We start from the raw sequence: 13,595 nt of genomic DNA on the forward strand, positions 1-13,595 counted from the left end.
TACAGGTTGGTGTGTTTGCTTCCAGATCTCATTGCATGCACTTCTGTGTGTATTTGTACATGTATAGACATGTAGGAAGTGGCTTGCTCTTTTTCATTTGGTTTTATTTTACAGAAATGTAGTCATATATGTTATTCTGAAGCTTGTTTTCCCCCTACTTGTTATATGCATTGTGTCTTGGGACTTTTCTTTTGACATAGCAGACAAAACTTTCCTTCAAGGCACTTTTCAAAAAAATATTCAGTTTTTTGAAAATAAAAGTCAAAGAACCTTTTCTTTGGAAAATGTAATTTGGATATAAGATTTTTTAAACTACACGATTCGTGGTTTTTTAATCTTTACGATAACACCATTAACTTTTTTAAAGCTCCTTCTCTTCCACATAATAGGGGCAATTCATGTTGAATAACAAATTAATGGTATTTCTAGAACTGAAAGGAAACTTTAAAAAACAGGAATTATTTTAAATGTAACGTTAGAGAATAACATGAATGCCCAGAATACCCACCACTCAGGTTAACAGATTTTGCCGTGTTTGCTTTAGATTGAGGTTTTTTGTTTTTAATTTTTACTCTTCTCAAAGTGATGCCTGCACACTTTGAAAACTAGGTGACACCCCAAGGTTTTTAACAAAAAGCACCAGTTCCCTGCTGCACAGCTTCCTGCTTGTCTGTGCTACTTCCCAGAGCAACTGCTTTCATCTCCTTCCCTGATTCTTCTGGTGTTTATCTCCATACTTATAAGTAAGATGATTTGATTGTTGTTTCTTGATTTGTTTTCAGTTTTGTGCATTTTTTGTCACCCTTTTATGGAATGTGAGAATCTGTCACTCTCATGCACTCCATCCACACACACACTCTCTGTGTCTCACGCACTCTTTCCGCCTCTCCCTTCACCACCACCCCCTTGTGCCCCACATACAGTCATCACATGGGCTCTCCACACGGGTCAGTGATCCACCCAGATGCTTAGGACCCACCCACCTGCAGTGCAGGAGATGTGGCTTCAGTCCCTGGATTAGGAGGCTCCCCTGGAGGAGGGCATGGCAACCTACTCCAGTATTCTTGCCTGGAGAAGTCCAGGGACAGAGGAGCCTGGCGGGCTACAGTCCATGGGGTCGCAGAGTCGGGACACAACTGAAGTGGCTGAGCATGCACGTATGCATAATTATTACATAATTTTAGGTTAATAGTCAAAATTTACTAAGACAACTGGGTTTCTTCACTGCTGCTATATACTACAGTGAAATTCACTTTCCTGCACAACTTTGTTTTCTTGGAGTTAATCAGTCCATTTGTCCCTTCTTGCTTAGTTTCTGCATTGTTGTGGTGCAGCCGCTCAGTCATGTCCAGCTCTTTGAGACCCCATGGACTGCAGCACGCCAGGCTCCCCTGTCCTTCACCATCTCCCAGAGTTTGCTCAAACTTATGTCCGTTGAGTCAATGATGCCATCCAACCATCTCATCCTTTGCCACCTCCTCCTCCCGCCCTCAGTCTTTCCCAGCATCAGGGTCCTTTCCAATGAGTCAGCTTTTCACATCACATGGTGAAAGTATTAGAGCTTCAGCTTCAGCATCAGTCCTTCCAATGAATCGTCAAGGTTGATTTCCTTTAGGATTGACTGGTTTGATCTCCTTGCAGTCCAGGGGACTTTCAAGAGTCTTCTCCAGCACCACAGTTTGAAAGCATCAATTTTTCAGTGCTCAGCCTTCTTTAAGGTCCAACTCTCACCTCCGTACATGACTACTGGAAAAGCCATAGCTTTGACCATACAGACCTTTGTCGGCAAAGTGATGTCTCTGCATTCTAATACATTGTCTATGTTGGTCATAGCTTTTCTTCCAAGGAGCGTCTTTTAATCTCATGGCTGCAATCACTGTCTGCAGTGATTTTGGAGCTGAAGAAAGTAAAGTCTGTCAGTGTTTCCATTTTTTTTCCCCCATCTATTTACCATGAAGTGATGGGACCAGATACCATGATCTTAGTGTTTTGAATGTTGAATTTTAAGCCAGCTTTTTCACTCTCCTCTTTCACCTTCATCAAGAGGCTCTTTAGTTCCTCTTCACTGCCATTAGGGTGGTGTCACCTGCGTATCTGGGGTTGCTGATATTTCTCCTGACAGTCTTGATTCCAGCTTGTGCTTCCTCCAGCCCAGCGTTTCTCATGATGTACTCTGCATGTAAGTTAAATAAGCAGGGTGACAATATACAGCCTTGACGTACTCCTTTCCCAATTTTGAACCAGTTTGTTATTCTATGTCCGGTTCTAACTGTTGCTTCTTGACCTGCATACAGGTTTCTCAGAATGAAGGTAAGGTGGTCTGGTATTCCCATCTCTTTCAAGAATTTTCCACAGTTTGCTGTGATCCACACAGTCAAAGGTCTTAGCATGGTCAATGAAGCAGAATTAGATTTTTTTTAAAAATTCTCTTGCTTTTTCTGTGACTCACTGGATATTGGCAATTTGATCTCTAGTTTCTCTGCCTTTTCTAAATCCACATTGTACATCTGAAAGTTCTCAGTACACATACTGTTGAAGCCTAGCTTGAAAGATTTTGAGCGTTACCTTGCTATGAAATGAGTACAATTGTGTGGTGGTTTCTACATTCTTTGGCATTGTCCTTCTTTGGTATTGGAATGAAAACTGACCTTTTCCAGTCTTGTGGCCACTGCTGAGTTTTCCAAACTTGCCAGCTAATTGAATACAACACTCTACCAGCATCGTCTTTTAGGATTTGAAACCGCTCAGCTGGAATTTCATCACTTCTTCTGCCTTTGTTCACTGTAATGCTTCCTAAGGCCCATTTGACTTGAAACTCCAGAATGTCTGGCTCTGGTGCGTGACCATACCATGGTGGTTATCGAGGTCACTAAGACCTTTCTTGTATAGTTCTTCTGGGTATTCTTGCCACCTCCTCTTAATGTCTTCTGCTTCTTCTAAGTCCTTACGGTTTTTGCCCTTTATCATGCCCATCTTTGCATGACATGTTCCCTTTGTATCTAATTTTCTTAAAGAGATCTCTAGTCTTTCCCTTTCTATTTTGAAAGGAAATTGTTTCCTCTATTTCTTTGTGTTGTTCACGTAAGAAGGCTTTCTTTTGTCTTCTTGCTGTTCTCTGAAACTCTGCATTCAGATGGGTGTATCTTTCCCTTTCTCCTTTGCCTTTCACTTCTCTTCTTTTCTCAGCTATTTGTAAGCCCTCCTCAGACAACCATCTTGCCTTCTTGCATCTCTTTTTCTTGGGGATGGTTTTGGTTACTGTCTCTTACACGGTCAATAGTTCTTCAGGCAGTCTATCAGATCTAATCCTTTGAATCTATTTGTCATTTCCACTATATAATCTTAAGGGATTTGATTTAGGTCATACCTGGATGGCCTACTTTCTTCAATTTAAGTCTGAATTTTGTAATAAGGAACTGATGATCTGAGCCTTAGTCAGCTCCAGGTCTTGTTTTTGCTGACCGTATAGAGCTTTTCCATCTTCAGCTACAAAGAATATAACGTGAAAAAAAGTGAAAGTCACTCAGTCGTGTCCAACTCCTTGCGACCCCATGGACTCCAGGCCAGAATACTGGAGTGGGTAGCCTTTCCCTTTTCCAGAGGATATCCCAACCCAGGGATTGAACCCAGGTCTCCCGTACTGCAGGCGGATTCTTTGCTAGCTGAACCACAAGGAACGCCCAAGGATACTGGAGTGGGTAGCCTATCCCTTCTCCAGCAGATCTTCCCGACCCAGGAATCGAACCAGGGTCTTCTGCATTGCAGGTGGACTCTTAACCAAATGAGCTATCAGGGAAGCTCTGATTTTGGTATTGACCATCTGGTGACATCCATGTGTAGAGTCTTCTCTTGTCTTTTTGGAAGAGGGTGTTTGCTATGACCAGTGCTTTCTCTTGGCAAAACTCTGTTAGCCTTTGCCCTGCTTCATTTTGTACTCCAAGCCAAACTTGCCTGTTACTCCAGCTGTCTCCTGCCTTCCTACTTTTACATTCCAGTCCCCTGTGATGAAAAGGACATCTTCTTTTGGTGTTAGTTCTAGAAGGTCTTGTGTTTTCTATATACCTGTAAATAATTCACCCTCAAACTCTCTTACAAATCTGTAAAACATCCTCCTTTGTAGACAAACACATCAGGTGTTTTCTCTGTTTCTTGCTTCTCGTGGGGAGATTCCTCCTGAAGTCCTGTGTGCCCCGTTCCTTTCGGGGCTGGTTGCTTTCTAGACACGCTGCACAGCTCTTCCTTTGGAGCTTTATTTCATTATCACCTATAGTCTACAGGGTTCTTCCTTGCTGGTTTCATCTTCTCCTTCTCTCTCTGAGTGGTATTTCATTGAGATTTCCATCTGCCTCTCCCTAATGATTGCTTTTCTTGTGCTTAAGCAAAATTGCCACCGCAGCAGCACATTCTGCCTACTGTTCACTTCTTTAAATTTGCCTTGTGAACAGGGGTTCTTTTTTGAGCTGTTTCTGATGACCAGCTCTAGGACATTTCTGGGGTGTCATTTCTAGGGCCCCAGCTCTAGTGAGTACCCAGTGCCCAGAAGCGGTGGTTTTCAAGGTGTTGTTACAGAACTTGTCCACAAGGCGGCAGCACGTTCCCGTTTCCAGGTCTGGGTGGGCGGCAAGCAGCGCCTTAAGAGAACAAAGTGGCTTTCCTGGGTGGGAGAGGAGGGTAGACAGGGCGAGAAGAAACAGCCAAGGGCTTGTGCTCCTTTCTGTTTCCCTGGACGTTTCCCACCCCCGACGGATGCCAAGCCCTGGCAGACCGCTCCGCTGAGGACGCTGTGGTTTCTAGGTGGGGGACGGCTCCGTGCGAGGAGGCTGCAGCGGGCCCCACCGGCGTGAGAGTTGCGCACCAGGTGACTTTTGCAAGCTCTTCCAGCCCAGAGCGCGCACCGGTCTTTGGATGCAGGAGGTTTCATGGACTCTTCAGGAGGGTGCACCTGGATCGGGAGATTGTGGTTCCGGCTACAGGAGACCAGACACTCCAGGATTCAGGGGGGCTCGTTTGCTGACCTATCCTCCCCAGCTCTCTCAGCTGGCCGAGTCCAGGCTGGAGGGCCCCAGGCTGCTCAGGCCCCAGAGAGGTGACATAAGCCTGCTCAAAGTGCCTTCAGGGAGATAGTGTTCACGTTTCTGTTTTTTTTTTTCCCCCCTACCCTACTTCTCTCTAGGTTGAAGGGGTTATGTTAGGTTGGAATAGAGTTCATTTACAACGTTGTGGGGTTTTTTTAGGGGGAGAGTTTCCAGCCACCTGATTCCGTTACGCTCAACATTTTCTGTGTTGATTTCTTTCTCCATACAGATGTCCAGAGTGTGTGGAGCACAGCAGCCTGTGTGGATGGGAGCTTTTTGATAATTTGTCTATATATTAGTGCATATCTATTACTCTCAAACCCCTCATATGCGCCTCTCCCTGCTCTTTCTGCTTTGGTAGCCATCCGTTTGGTTTCTGGTCCCGAGAATCGGTTTTTCTCCTAAATGAGTTCATTGGTATCAGTCTTTGGATTCCGTCTCTGAGTGACATCAGAAGGTGTTTGTCGTTCTAGGCCAGCGGCCCTTCACTTAGTGTGAACCCCTCCAGGTCCGTGCATTTTTCTGTTTTTTTTTTTTTTTTTCTGCAAAAGGCAGTGTTTCAGTCCTTATTTTGGCAGAGCAATATCCCAGGGTATGAATGAGCCAGACCTTCTCGAGGCATCCATCACTGACGGACATTTTTTGTTGTTTCCAGGTCTCCGCTTGTGAATGATGCTGCCTTCAGGCTGGGTGAGTGTGTCTTTGCAAATGAAGGTTGGTTTTACTTGTTTTTAATTTTTATTTTTTTCACATAGTACCCAGGAGTGTGAGCACAGGCTTAAATGGTAGGTGAATTCTTATTTTTGAAGGGGCCCTTCTTTCCGTTCTCCATCATGGCTCTTAGCAATTGACCTTCCCAAAAACAGCAAAGGAGGGCTCCCTCTCCTCCGTGCCCTCCCCGGAATGTATTCTCTGTCAACCTTGATTGATCTGCTTTCTAACTGGGGTAGGTGATACCTGGCGGTGATCTGATTTCCCTCTCATAATAATTGATACGGGAGAGCCATGGTTTTTGTGCAAAAAATTAAAACACACAGTGGGTGCAAAAAATCACCTTTGACATTTGCTCTCTGAAAGGTGCCTGTGTTTTGAATGGTTTTTAATTGCCTCCCCAGGCATTTTCTAGGTCTCTGGGAACTTGTGCTGTCTCCCAGGCCGCGGGGCTCAAGGCTGGTCAGGCTCCAGGGCTATGACGCAAGCCCAGGTCGCCGAAGGCTCAGGGGAAGAGCCGTGGCGTTGTGTGTGTGTGTGTGTGCCCTCTTCCTTTAAAGTTTACATAGTTTTTTCAATTGGAATTGAGTTCATTTTCAATGTTGTACTTCTTTTGGGTGTTAGGATAACCCTAACTGTTATCCATGTATTTCATTTCAGGCTTATTTTTCCATACATGTTGTTAGAGAGGGTTGAGCAGAGTCCCTGATGCTGAACAGTTGGTCCTCGTGACTACTCTCGGTATGCTAGTGGGGATTTGTCAATCCCAGACTCCTAATTCATCCCTCCCCCCCCCCACCTTTTTCCATTGGTAACCATCAGTTTTGTTTTTTTTCCCCCCCTGGGTCATGGCATTGCTTTCTCTTAGGTCAACAGGTCCGTTTCTGTCCATTTTCCACTGCCTGTCTAAGTGACATTACAGGCTGTTTGTCGTTCTGTGACTGAGGTCCTCCACTAAGTATGATCAGCGCCAGGCTCATCTGTGTGGTCGCAAAAGGCAGCATTTCCTTCATTTCTGTTTCTGGCTGAGTGAGAGTCCATTGCATCTGGGTGCCACGTCTTGTTGACGCATCCGTCTGTCCACGGACGTGTCTGTTGCCTGCCAGTCTTGGTGACTGCAGATTATTCTGTAGTGAACATTGGTTTCGCCCGTTGTTTTCGCCCGTTGTTTGGGAATCAGGGTTTCTCTTTGCATGTAGTTTCAGGAGTGTGCTTGCGGGGCCCAGTGGCAGGGATCTCTCTGTATTTGCCTTTACTTTCTCTGAGCGTGCGACCTTCTAACCTTGGCCACCGTGGTTCCTGTGCTTCTCCCTTCCCCAAACGACCGTCGGATGGTCCCTTCCCCCGGGCCCTATCCTGCTTTGATTTGTTTCCTGATCTCCTCTCTGATGGCTGTGAAGCGGTACCCGGTTGAGATTTCCATCCGCCTCTCCCTAATGCTTGCTTCTCTTGTGCTTAAGCAAAATCACCACCGCAGGAACTCATTCTCCCTGCCTACCACTCACCTCTTGAAATTTGCATCTTGAATGGGGCTTCTTTTTTGAACTGTTTCTGATAACCAACCCTAGGACGTTTCTGGAGGTGAGGTGTCATTTCTAGGACCCCAGCTCTTGTGGGAACCCAGCGCACAGAAGCGGTGGTGTTCAAAGTGTTGTTACAGGATGTGTCCACAAGGCGGCAGCACGTTTCCATTTTTGGGTCTGGGTGGGCGGCAAAAGAAAGTGGCTTTCCTGGGTGGGAGAGAAGGGTGAACAGGGCAAGAAGAAACAGCCGAGGGCTTGTCCTCCTTGCTGTTTCCCGGGACATTTCCCACCCGCGACGGATGCCAAGCCCTGACAGACTGCTCCACTGAGGACGCTGTGGTTCCTAGGTCGGGGGATGGCTCCATGCGAGGAGGCTGCAGCCGGGAATCCCACTGGCATGAGAGTTGCGCACCAGGTGACTTTTGCAAGCTCTTCCAGCCCAGAGCGCGCGCCGGTCCTTGGATGCAGAGGGTGCGCCTGGATCGGGAGATCGTGGTCCCGTCCACATGGGACCAGACACTCCAGGTCTCAGGGGAGAGACACGCCCTCCCCAGCTCTCTCAGCCTCGGGGGCCCCAGGCTGCTTAGGCTTCGGGGACGTTACACAAGCCCCGGTCACCGAGACTTCAGGTACAGAGCCTTGGCATTCTTTTTTCTTCTTCTTCTTTCAATTTCAGGTGTTTTGTTTATATTGGAATAAAGTTGATTTCGTATGTTGTGTTTCTTTGGGTGTTTAGCATCCTGTTTCTATTATACATTTATATAGAAGTATTCTTTTTTTTTTAATTGTTGGTTTTTAGATTATTTTGAGTAGTGTTCCCTTGTTGATTAGGTCCTCCTTGAGTATTTATATGTATTAGAATTGATATATTACTCCTGTACTCCTAATATATCTCTCCACTTAGCTTTTTGCTTCGTTAAGCATCAGTTCATTGTCTGATTCCTGGAATAGGTTTCCGCTTTGTAAATGGCTATGTTTGTATTAATATGTCGACACCATCTCATGAAATCATAGGCTGCTTTTTGTTCTATGCCTGACACGCTTCACCTAGTATGATTAACTCTAGGTCCATCCACGTTGTTGCAAAAGGCAGTTTTTCATTCTTTTTTTTTTTTTTGGTCTGAGTCAGAGTTCAGCAGCTGTATGTCCCACATCCTGACACGCCCATCTCTCTCTGGACACTTCCTCGATTCCACTTCTTGGCTGTCATACCATAAACTATGATGAATGTTGTTTGTATGTTTCCTTTCAAATGAATGTTGTTTGTATGTTTCCTTTCAAATGTCAGGTTTTCTTTCTTTTGCATTTATGTCCAGGAGTTTGATCACCGGCTCAACTTTTTGTGGTATTTTGTAAAAATACATATTTATTTATTGCTTGGCTGCCCTGGGTCTTAGTTCCATACCCAGGGTCTTTCTTTGCAGATTGCAGACTCTTAGTTGCTTAGTTGTGGCGTGTGGCATCCATTTCCCTGACCAGGGATCAATCAAACCTGGACCGCCTGCATTGGGAACATGGAGTCTTAACTTTGGACTATCAGGAAGTGCCCCTCATTGAAATTTTTTTTTTAAGGAGATGTTCCTACCATTCTAAGTCTTATCCATTCATCCATCCATCCTTCACTCCCAAAAAGAGTGAAGGAGAGTTCATTCCCCCCCGCCGCCATTGTAACAACTTGATGATGACCATTATGACTTCTTTTTCAGTCTCCTCTTTCATCAAGAGGCTGTTTAATTCTTCTTCACTTTCTTTGATAACGGTGGTGTCATTTGCATATCTGAGGTTATTGATATTTCTCCCGGCAATCTTGATTCCAGCTTGTGCTTCATCCAGCCCAGCGTTTCTCATGATGTACTCTGCATATGTTAAATAAGCAGGGTGACAATATACAGCCTTGCTGCTGCTGCTAAGTTGCTTCAGTTGTGTCCGACTCTGTGCGACCCCATAGACGGCAGCCCAGCAGGCTGTTCTTGTTCTCAAGGCAAGAACACTGGAGTGGGTTGCCATTTCCTTCTCCAATGGATGAAAGTGAAAAAAGAAAGTGAAGTCGCTCAGTCGTGTCCGACTCTGTCCATCACCAACTCCTGGAGTCCACCCAAACCCACGTCCATTGAGTCAGTGATGCCTTCCAACCATCTCACCCTCTGTCGTCCCCTTCTCCACCTACCCCCAATCCCTCCCAGCATCAGGGTCTTTTCAAATGAGTCAGCTCTTCGCATCAGGTGGCCATAGTATTGGAGTCTCAGCTTCAACAGCAGTCCTTCCAGTGAACACCCAGGACTGATCTCGTTTAGGATGGACTGGTTGCATCCCCTTGCAGTCCTAGCACTAGGATATCTGGAGAGCAGCCGACCGTCCGAAGCTCGGGCATCCCCACGTCCACCGTCATGGGTGCAGTAGGTCTGGCTGTGCGGCGGCGCCCGCCTGGGTCAGCAGAGTTTGGTCTCCATCAGCACGGACGAGGCATTAGAGGCCCAAGTGGGGCTCATCTGCCAGACCATCCTGTCTTACCTCCCTCAGCCCCACTGCAGTACAGCCTTGGGATCCAGGGCTCCCCAGATGTAGGGGTGTCAAAGCAGTCAGGGTCACCAAGGCCCACGGTGAATATAATGAGCATCCCCCCCTTTTTTTGGTCACTGTTTTTTTAATCCATTCATCCATTCCGGGATACTCTAGGTTGCGTCCATGTCTTGCCTCTTGTAGGAGATGCTGCACTAGGTAAGTGGATGCAGATGCCTTTTCCAGTTAGTGTTTTCTTCAGATAAAACCTAGAAGCAGAATCAGTGAGCCCCACTGCAGCTCTGGTTTTAATTTTTGAGGCACTCCATGCTGTTCTCCACAGTGGCTGCACCACTTTACATTTCCAGTTCCCATCCTCACCAACACACTGCTCTGTGATACAGCCACTCAGTTACAAAGTGATGTCTCACTGCCATCTTGTTCTGCATTTGAAGATTCACAGATTTTCCTGAGCACATTGTACATGCTTGGGTTGGATCCCCATCTTATTTCAAGCTTAAGCTCACGCAGTGATATTCTAGACGGTTCCACATACTGCGAGTTTCTCAAATACGCCTTTTCTGTCTGGCTCTCAGGAGCTTGATGTACTAGGTGTGTGTGCTCAGTTGCGTGTGACTCTTTGGGACCCCACGGATTGTAGCTCACCAGGCTCCTCTGTCCATAGGATTTCCCAGGCAAGGATTCTGGAGTGGGTTGCCATTTCCTCCTCCGGGGGATCTTCCCAACCCAGGGATCGAACCCACATCTCCTGCATTGCCTGGCGGATTCTTTACCACTGAATCACCTGGGAAGCCCCAGAACTTTTATTGTTTCTAATTAATTTATTAATAGAACTGCAGTTGTTGTTCTGGAGGAGGCATTAAAGACCCCTGGATGCCTCATATACCATGCACCTTGGCCAAGGCCTAAAGGGCTATAAGGTTCAGTTTTCCAATCTGCAATGGAGTGGAAAGCAAGGAATGGGGTTTAACTTCACCTCTCCCCGCCCCACCCCACTGTCCGCCCGCCAACCCCCACCCCCGGTCGCCCCTGAACTTCCAGTGGTTATGTAAGGATGTGACAGTTGGTCCATAAAGAAGGCTGAGTGCCAAAAAATGGATGTTTTCCAGTCGTGATTCTGGAGGAGACTCTTGAGAGTCCCTTGGACTGGAAGGAGATCAAACCAGTCAATCCTAATGGAAATCAACCCTGAATATTCATTGGAAGGACTGATGCTGAAGCTGAAGCTCCAATACTTTGGCCATCTGATGCGAAGAGCTGACTCACTGGAAAAGACCTTGCTGCTGGGAAAGATTGAAGGCGGGAGGAGAAGGGGATGACAGAGGATGACAGGGTTGGATGGCATCACCACTCGATGGACATGAGTTTGAGCAAACTCCGAGAGAGACAGAGAGGGAAAGAGAGGACAGGGAAGCCTGGCGTGCTGCAGTCCATGGGGTCACAAGGTGTCAGACACGACCTAGCCATTGAACAACACCCCCAAGTTCCGGGGTTGGGAAAAACGTAAAATCAAGGGGCGTCACCCGGCCACTCAGAGAAGGCAATGGCACCCCACTCCAGTACTCTTGCCTGGAAATCCCGTGGACAGAGGAGCCTGGTGGGGTGCAGTCCATGGGGTCGCTCGGAGTCGGACACGACTGGGCGACTTCACTTTCACTTTTCACTTTCATGCATTGGAGAAGGAAATGGCAACCCACTCCAGTGTTCTTGCCTGGAGAATCCCAGGGAGGGGGGAGCCTGGTGGGCTGCCGTCTATGGGGTCACAGAGCTGGACACGACTGAAGGCAAGAAACAAACAAAACAAACCCGGCCGCTCGTTCCGGCGCCTGCGCAGAAGCCGCCGCTGCGCTGTTCCTGGGGAATTTTTTTCCGGCCTCTCGATGACTCGGCGCTCCCGAGTGTTTTCTGCCCCGGTTTTTTGGTTTCGGGGCCGCCGCAGGCGTGCCTGCCGAGCGCCGAGCTGCTGATGGAGATGGCGGCCGCGCCCGAGTGAAGGCCCGTGGAGGCCCGGAGCCCGCGTCTGAGGACTGGACAGGCCTGCGCGCCCGGGGGAGGCCCGAGCAGGGTACGGAGAGGGCCAGGCGACTCTCCGGGTCGGGGCGCCACCCCGCCTCGGCCAGCAGGCAGGCGGCTGGTGGCGGTGGCGGTGGCGGGGTGGCCCTGTGCGGCGGTGGGTGTGACTTGCGTGGTGGGCGCCGGGCCTCTCCTGCCGCGCGTCCCGCCCGGGTGTCCGCGGTGCTTTCACTCCGGCCGTGGCTGCGCGGGGACGCGTTAGCGGCGTTGGGTTCTGCGGCGGGGGGCTGTGTGGTCCCAGGCTGCGGAGAGCGGCCGGCGGCGCTCGCGCCGGACGAGGAGCTGCAGGAACCGTGGGCCTTATTCGGATTTCGGACAGGATTTCGGGGATGAGCGGCTCGCTTGTGTCGTGGACGTGGGGCCCAGCTAGGTGGTTTGTGGTGGGTGTTTGGTTACGTGATCTTAGAGTTCGTTCTTTCATTCATTCCCTCCCGGGGCCTTATTGGGATCGTCGGAGGTTCGTGCCGGGCACTGACCCTGCGGGCGTGGTGGTAGGAACGTGGACGTGGCCTCTGCCCTCACACAGCTCACAGGCTGTGGGTTTTCGTCGCTTTGTGTACCTGTGATTACAAATTGGGGTTAGTGCTGTGAGGAGAGGTGCCCCGGGACAGAACACCTTGAGCAGTGCGTTTCTGCGGAAGTGAGGGTGCCTTGAGGTTTCGGGAGTGTGTGTTGGATTTGCGGCTGGTCGGGTGAGTGGGAAGAGAGGAGGCTTGGGTGAACCTCTGGCTAGGAGCTGCTTGTCTTTTCAGCGGCTGTCTCTGAAAGGGGCTGAGATGTGATTGTATGCAATCGTCGGGCTTTTTCACTGGAGGAAGAAAACAGGAACCGCGTGTTTCATTTGTTTATTTCCTGGGTCACCGACCCCCTTTCGCTTTGATGACTGGGCAGTCCCTCCTCAGTGGCCCTGGAAGCGGGTCCATCGGCAGCTCAAAGCTGAGGTTCATAGGTTCCTGCTCACTCTCCACCCTCGTTTGTGGGCTCAGGTTCTTGAGAAATTTCTCAGCTTTGGTGAAATGGTTTTGCCTACGTTTTCCCTGTGGCTGGGAATCTTTCCAAGTTGACATTGAAAGTGACTTTGTCTAGGCTGGATAAAACTGAAAATGTAACTTATTAAACTCTGAATTGTTTAAGCACCGATTCTTTTATTTTTGAGGCAGGGAGAACGTTAGGTTTGCTGGTTTATAAAGTCTAGTAAGTTTATTGGAGAATAAGTACCTTACAAACATAAGACACAAAATATATTTTTCTTTTTTTGGTAAGTATTTGTGTTATTTTCAGTTTGAGGCTATCGAAGTAGATTTTTCTTTCTGATCAGTCAAGTTTCTAATGCTGCTCCCTAGACTGAAGTTGGCATTTTTGTTTGGTTTCTAGGATAGATGCTATCCCTTTTACATCAGTGCATTTCTGAGACAGATGCAGAAACTCCATATATGTAGTTGAATAAATGGTCAAGGGAAAGAGAGTTAAGTAAAAACTTCTGCTTGTTGAGAACTGCTTCAGACATGGCATGCACTTTATGAAGCTGGAAATGTTAGAGTATTTTCCTTTCTTATCTTCAGGAGTCTGTGCTTCCCCCTTCATTGAGTTGCTGTTGTCCTGTGATGGTCTCATCTTAGAAAGCTTTAGGTTTCCGTCTAAGGATTTGAGAAAGCAGTTTGTATTCTCAGACTTGCACTGGAAAACATTAAGT

The 13,595-nt window shown here is 47.8% G+C and overlaps 1 pseudogene; it reads left to right on the forward strand.

Moving 5' to 3' along the window:
- The window catches only part of LOC138087811 (phosphatidate cytidylyltransferase, mitochondrial-like), a 38,265-nt pseudogene extending 26,030 nt beyond the window's left edge, over positions 1–12,235 (forward strand).
- Positions 12,236–13,595: the final 1,360 nt, after the last annotated feature.

The sequence above is a fragment of the Capricornis sumatraensis genome, chromosome 10, assembly GCF_032405125.1.
Source record: "Capricornis sumatraensis isolate serow.1 chromosome 10, serow.2, whole genome shotgun sequence".
Taxonomy (NCBI): Eukaryota; Metazoa; Chordata; class Mammalia; order Artiodactyla; family Bovidae; genus Capricornis; species Capricornis sumatraensis.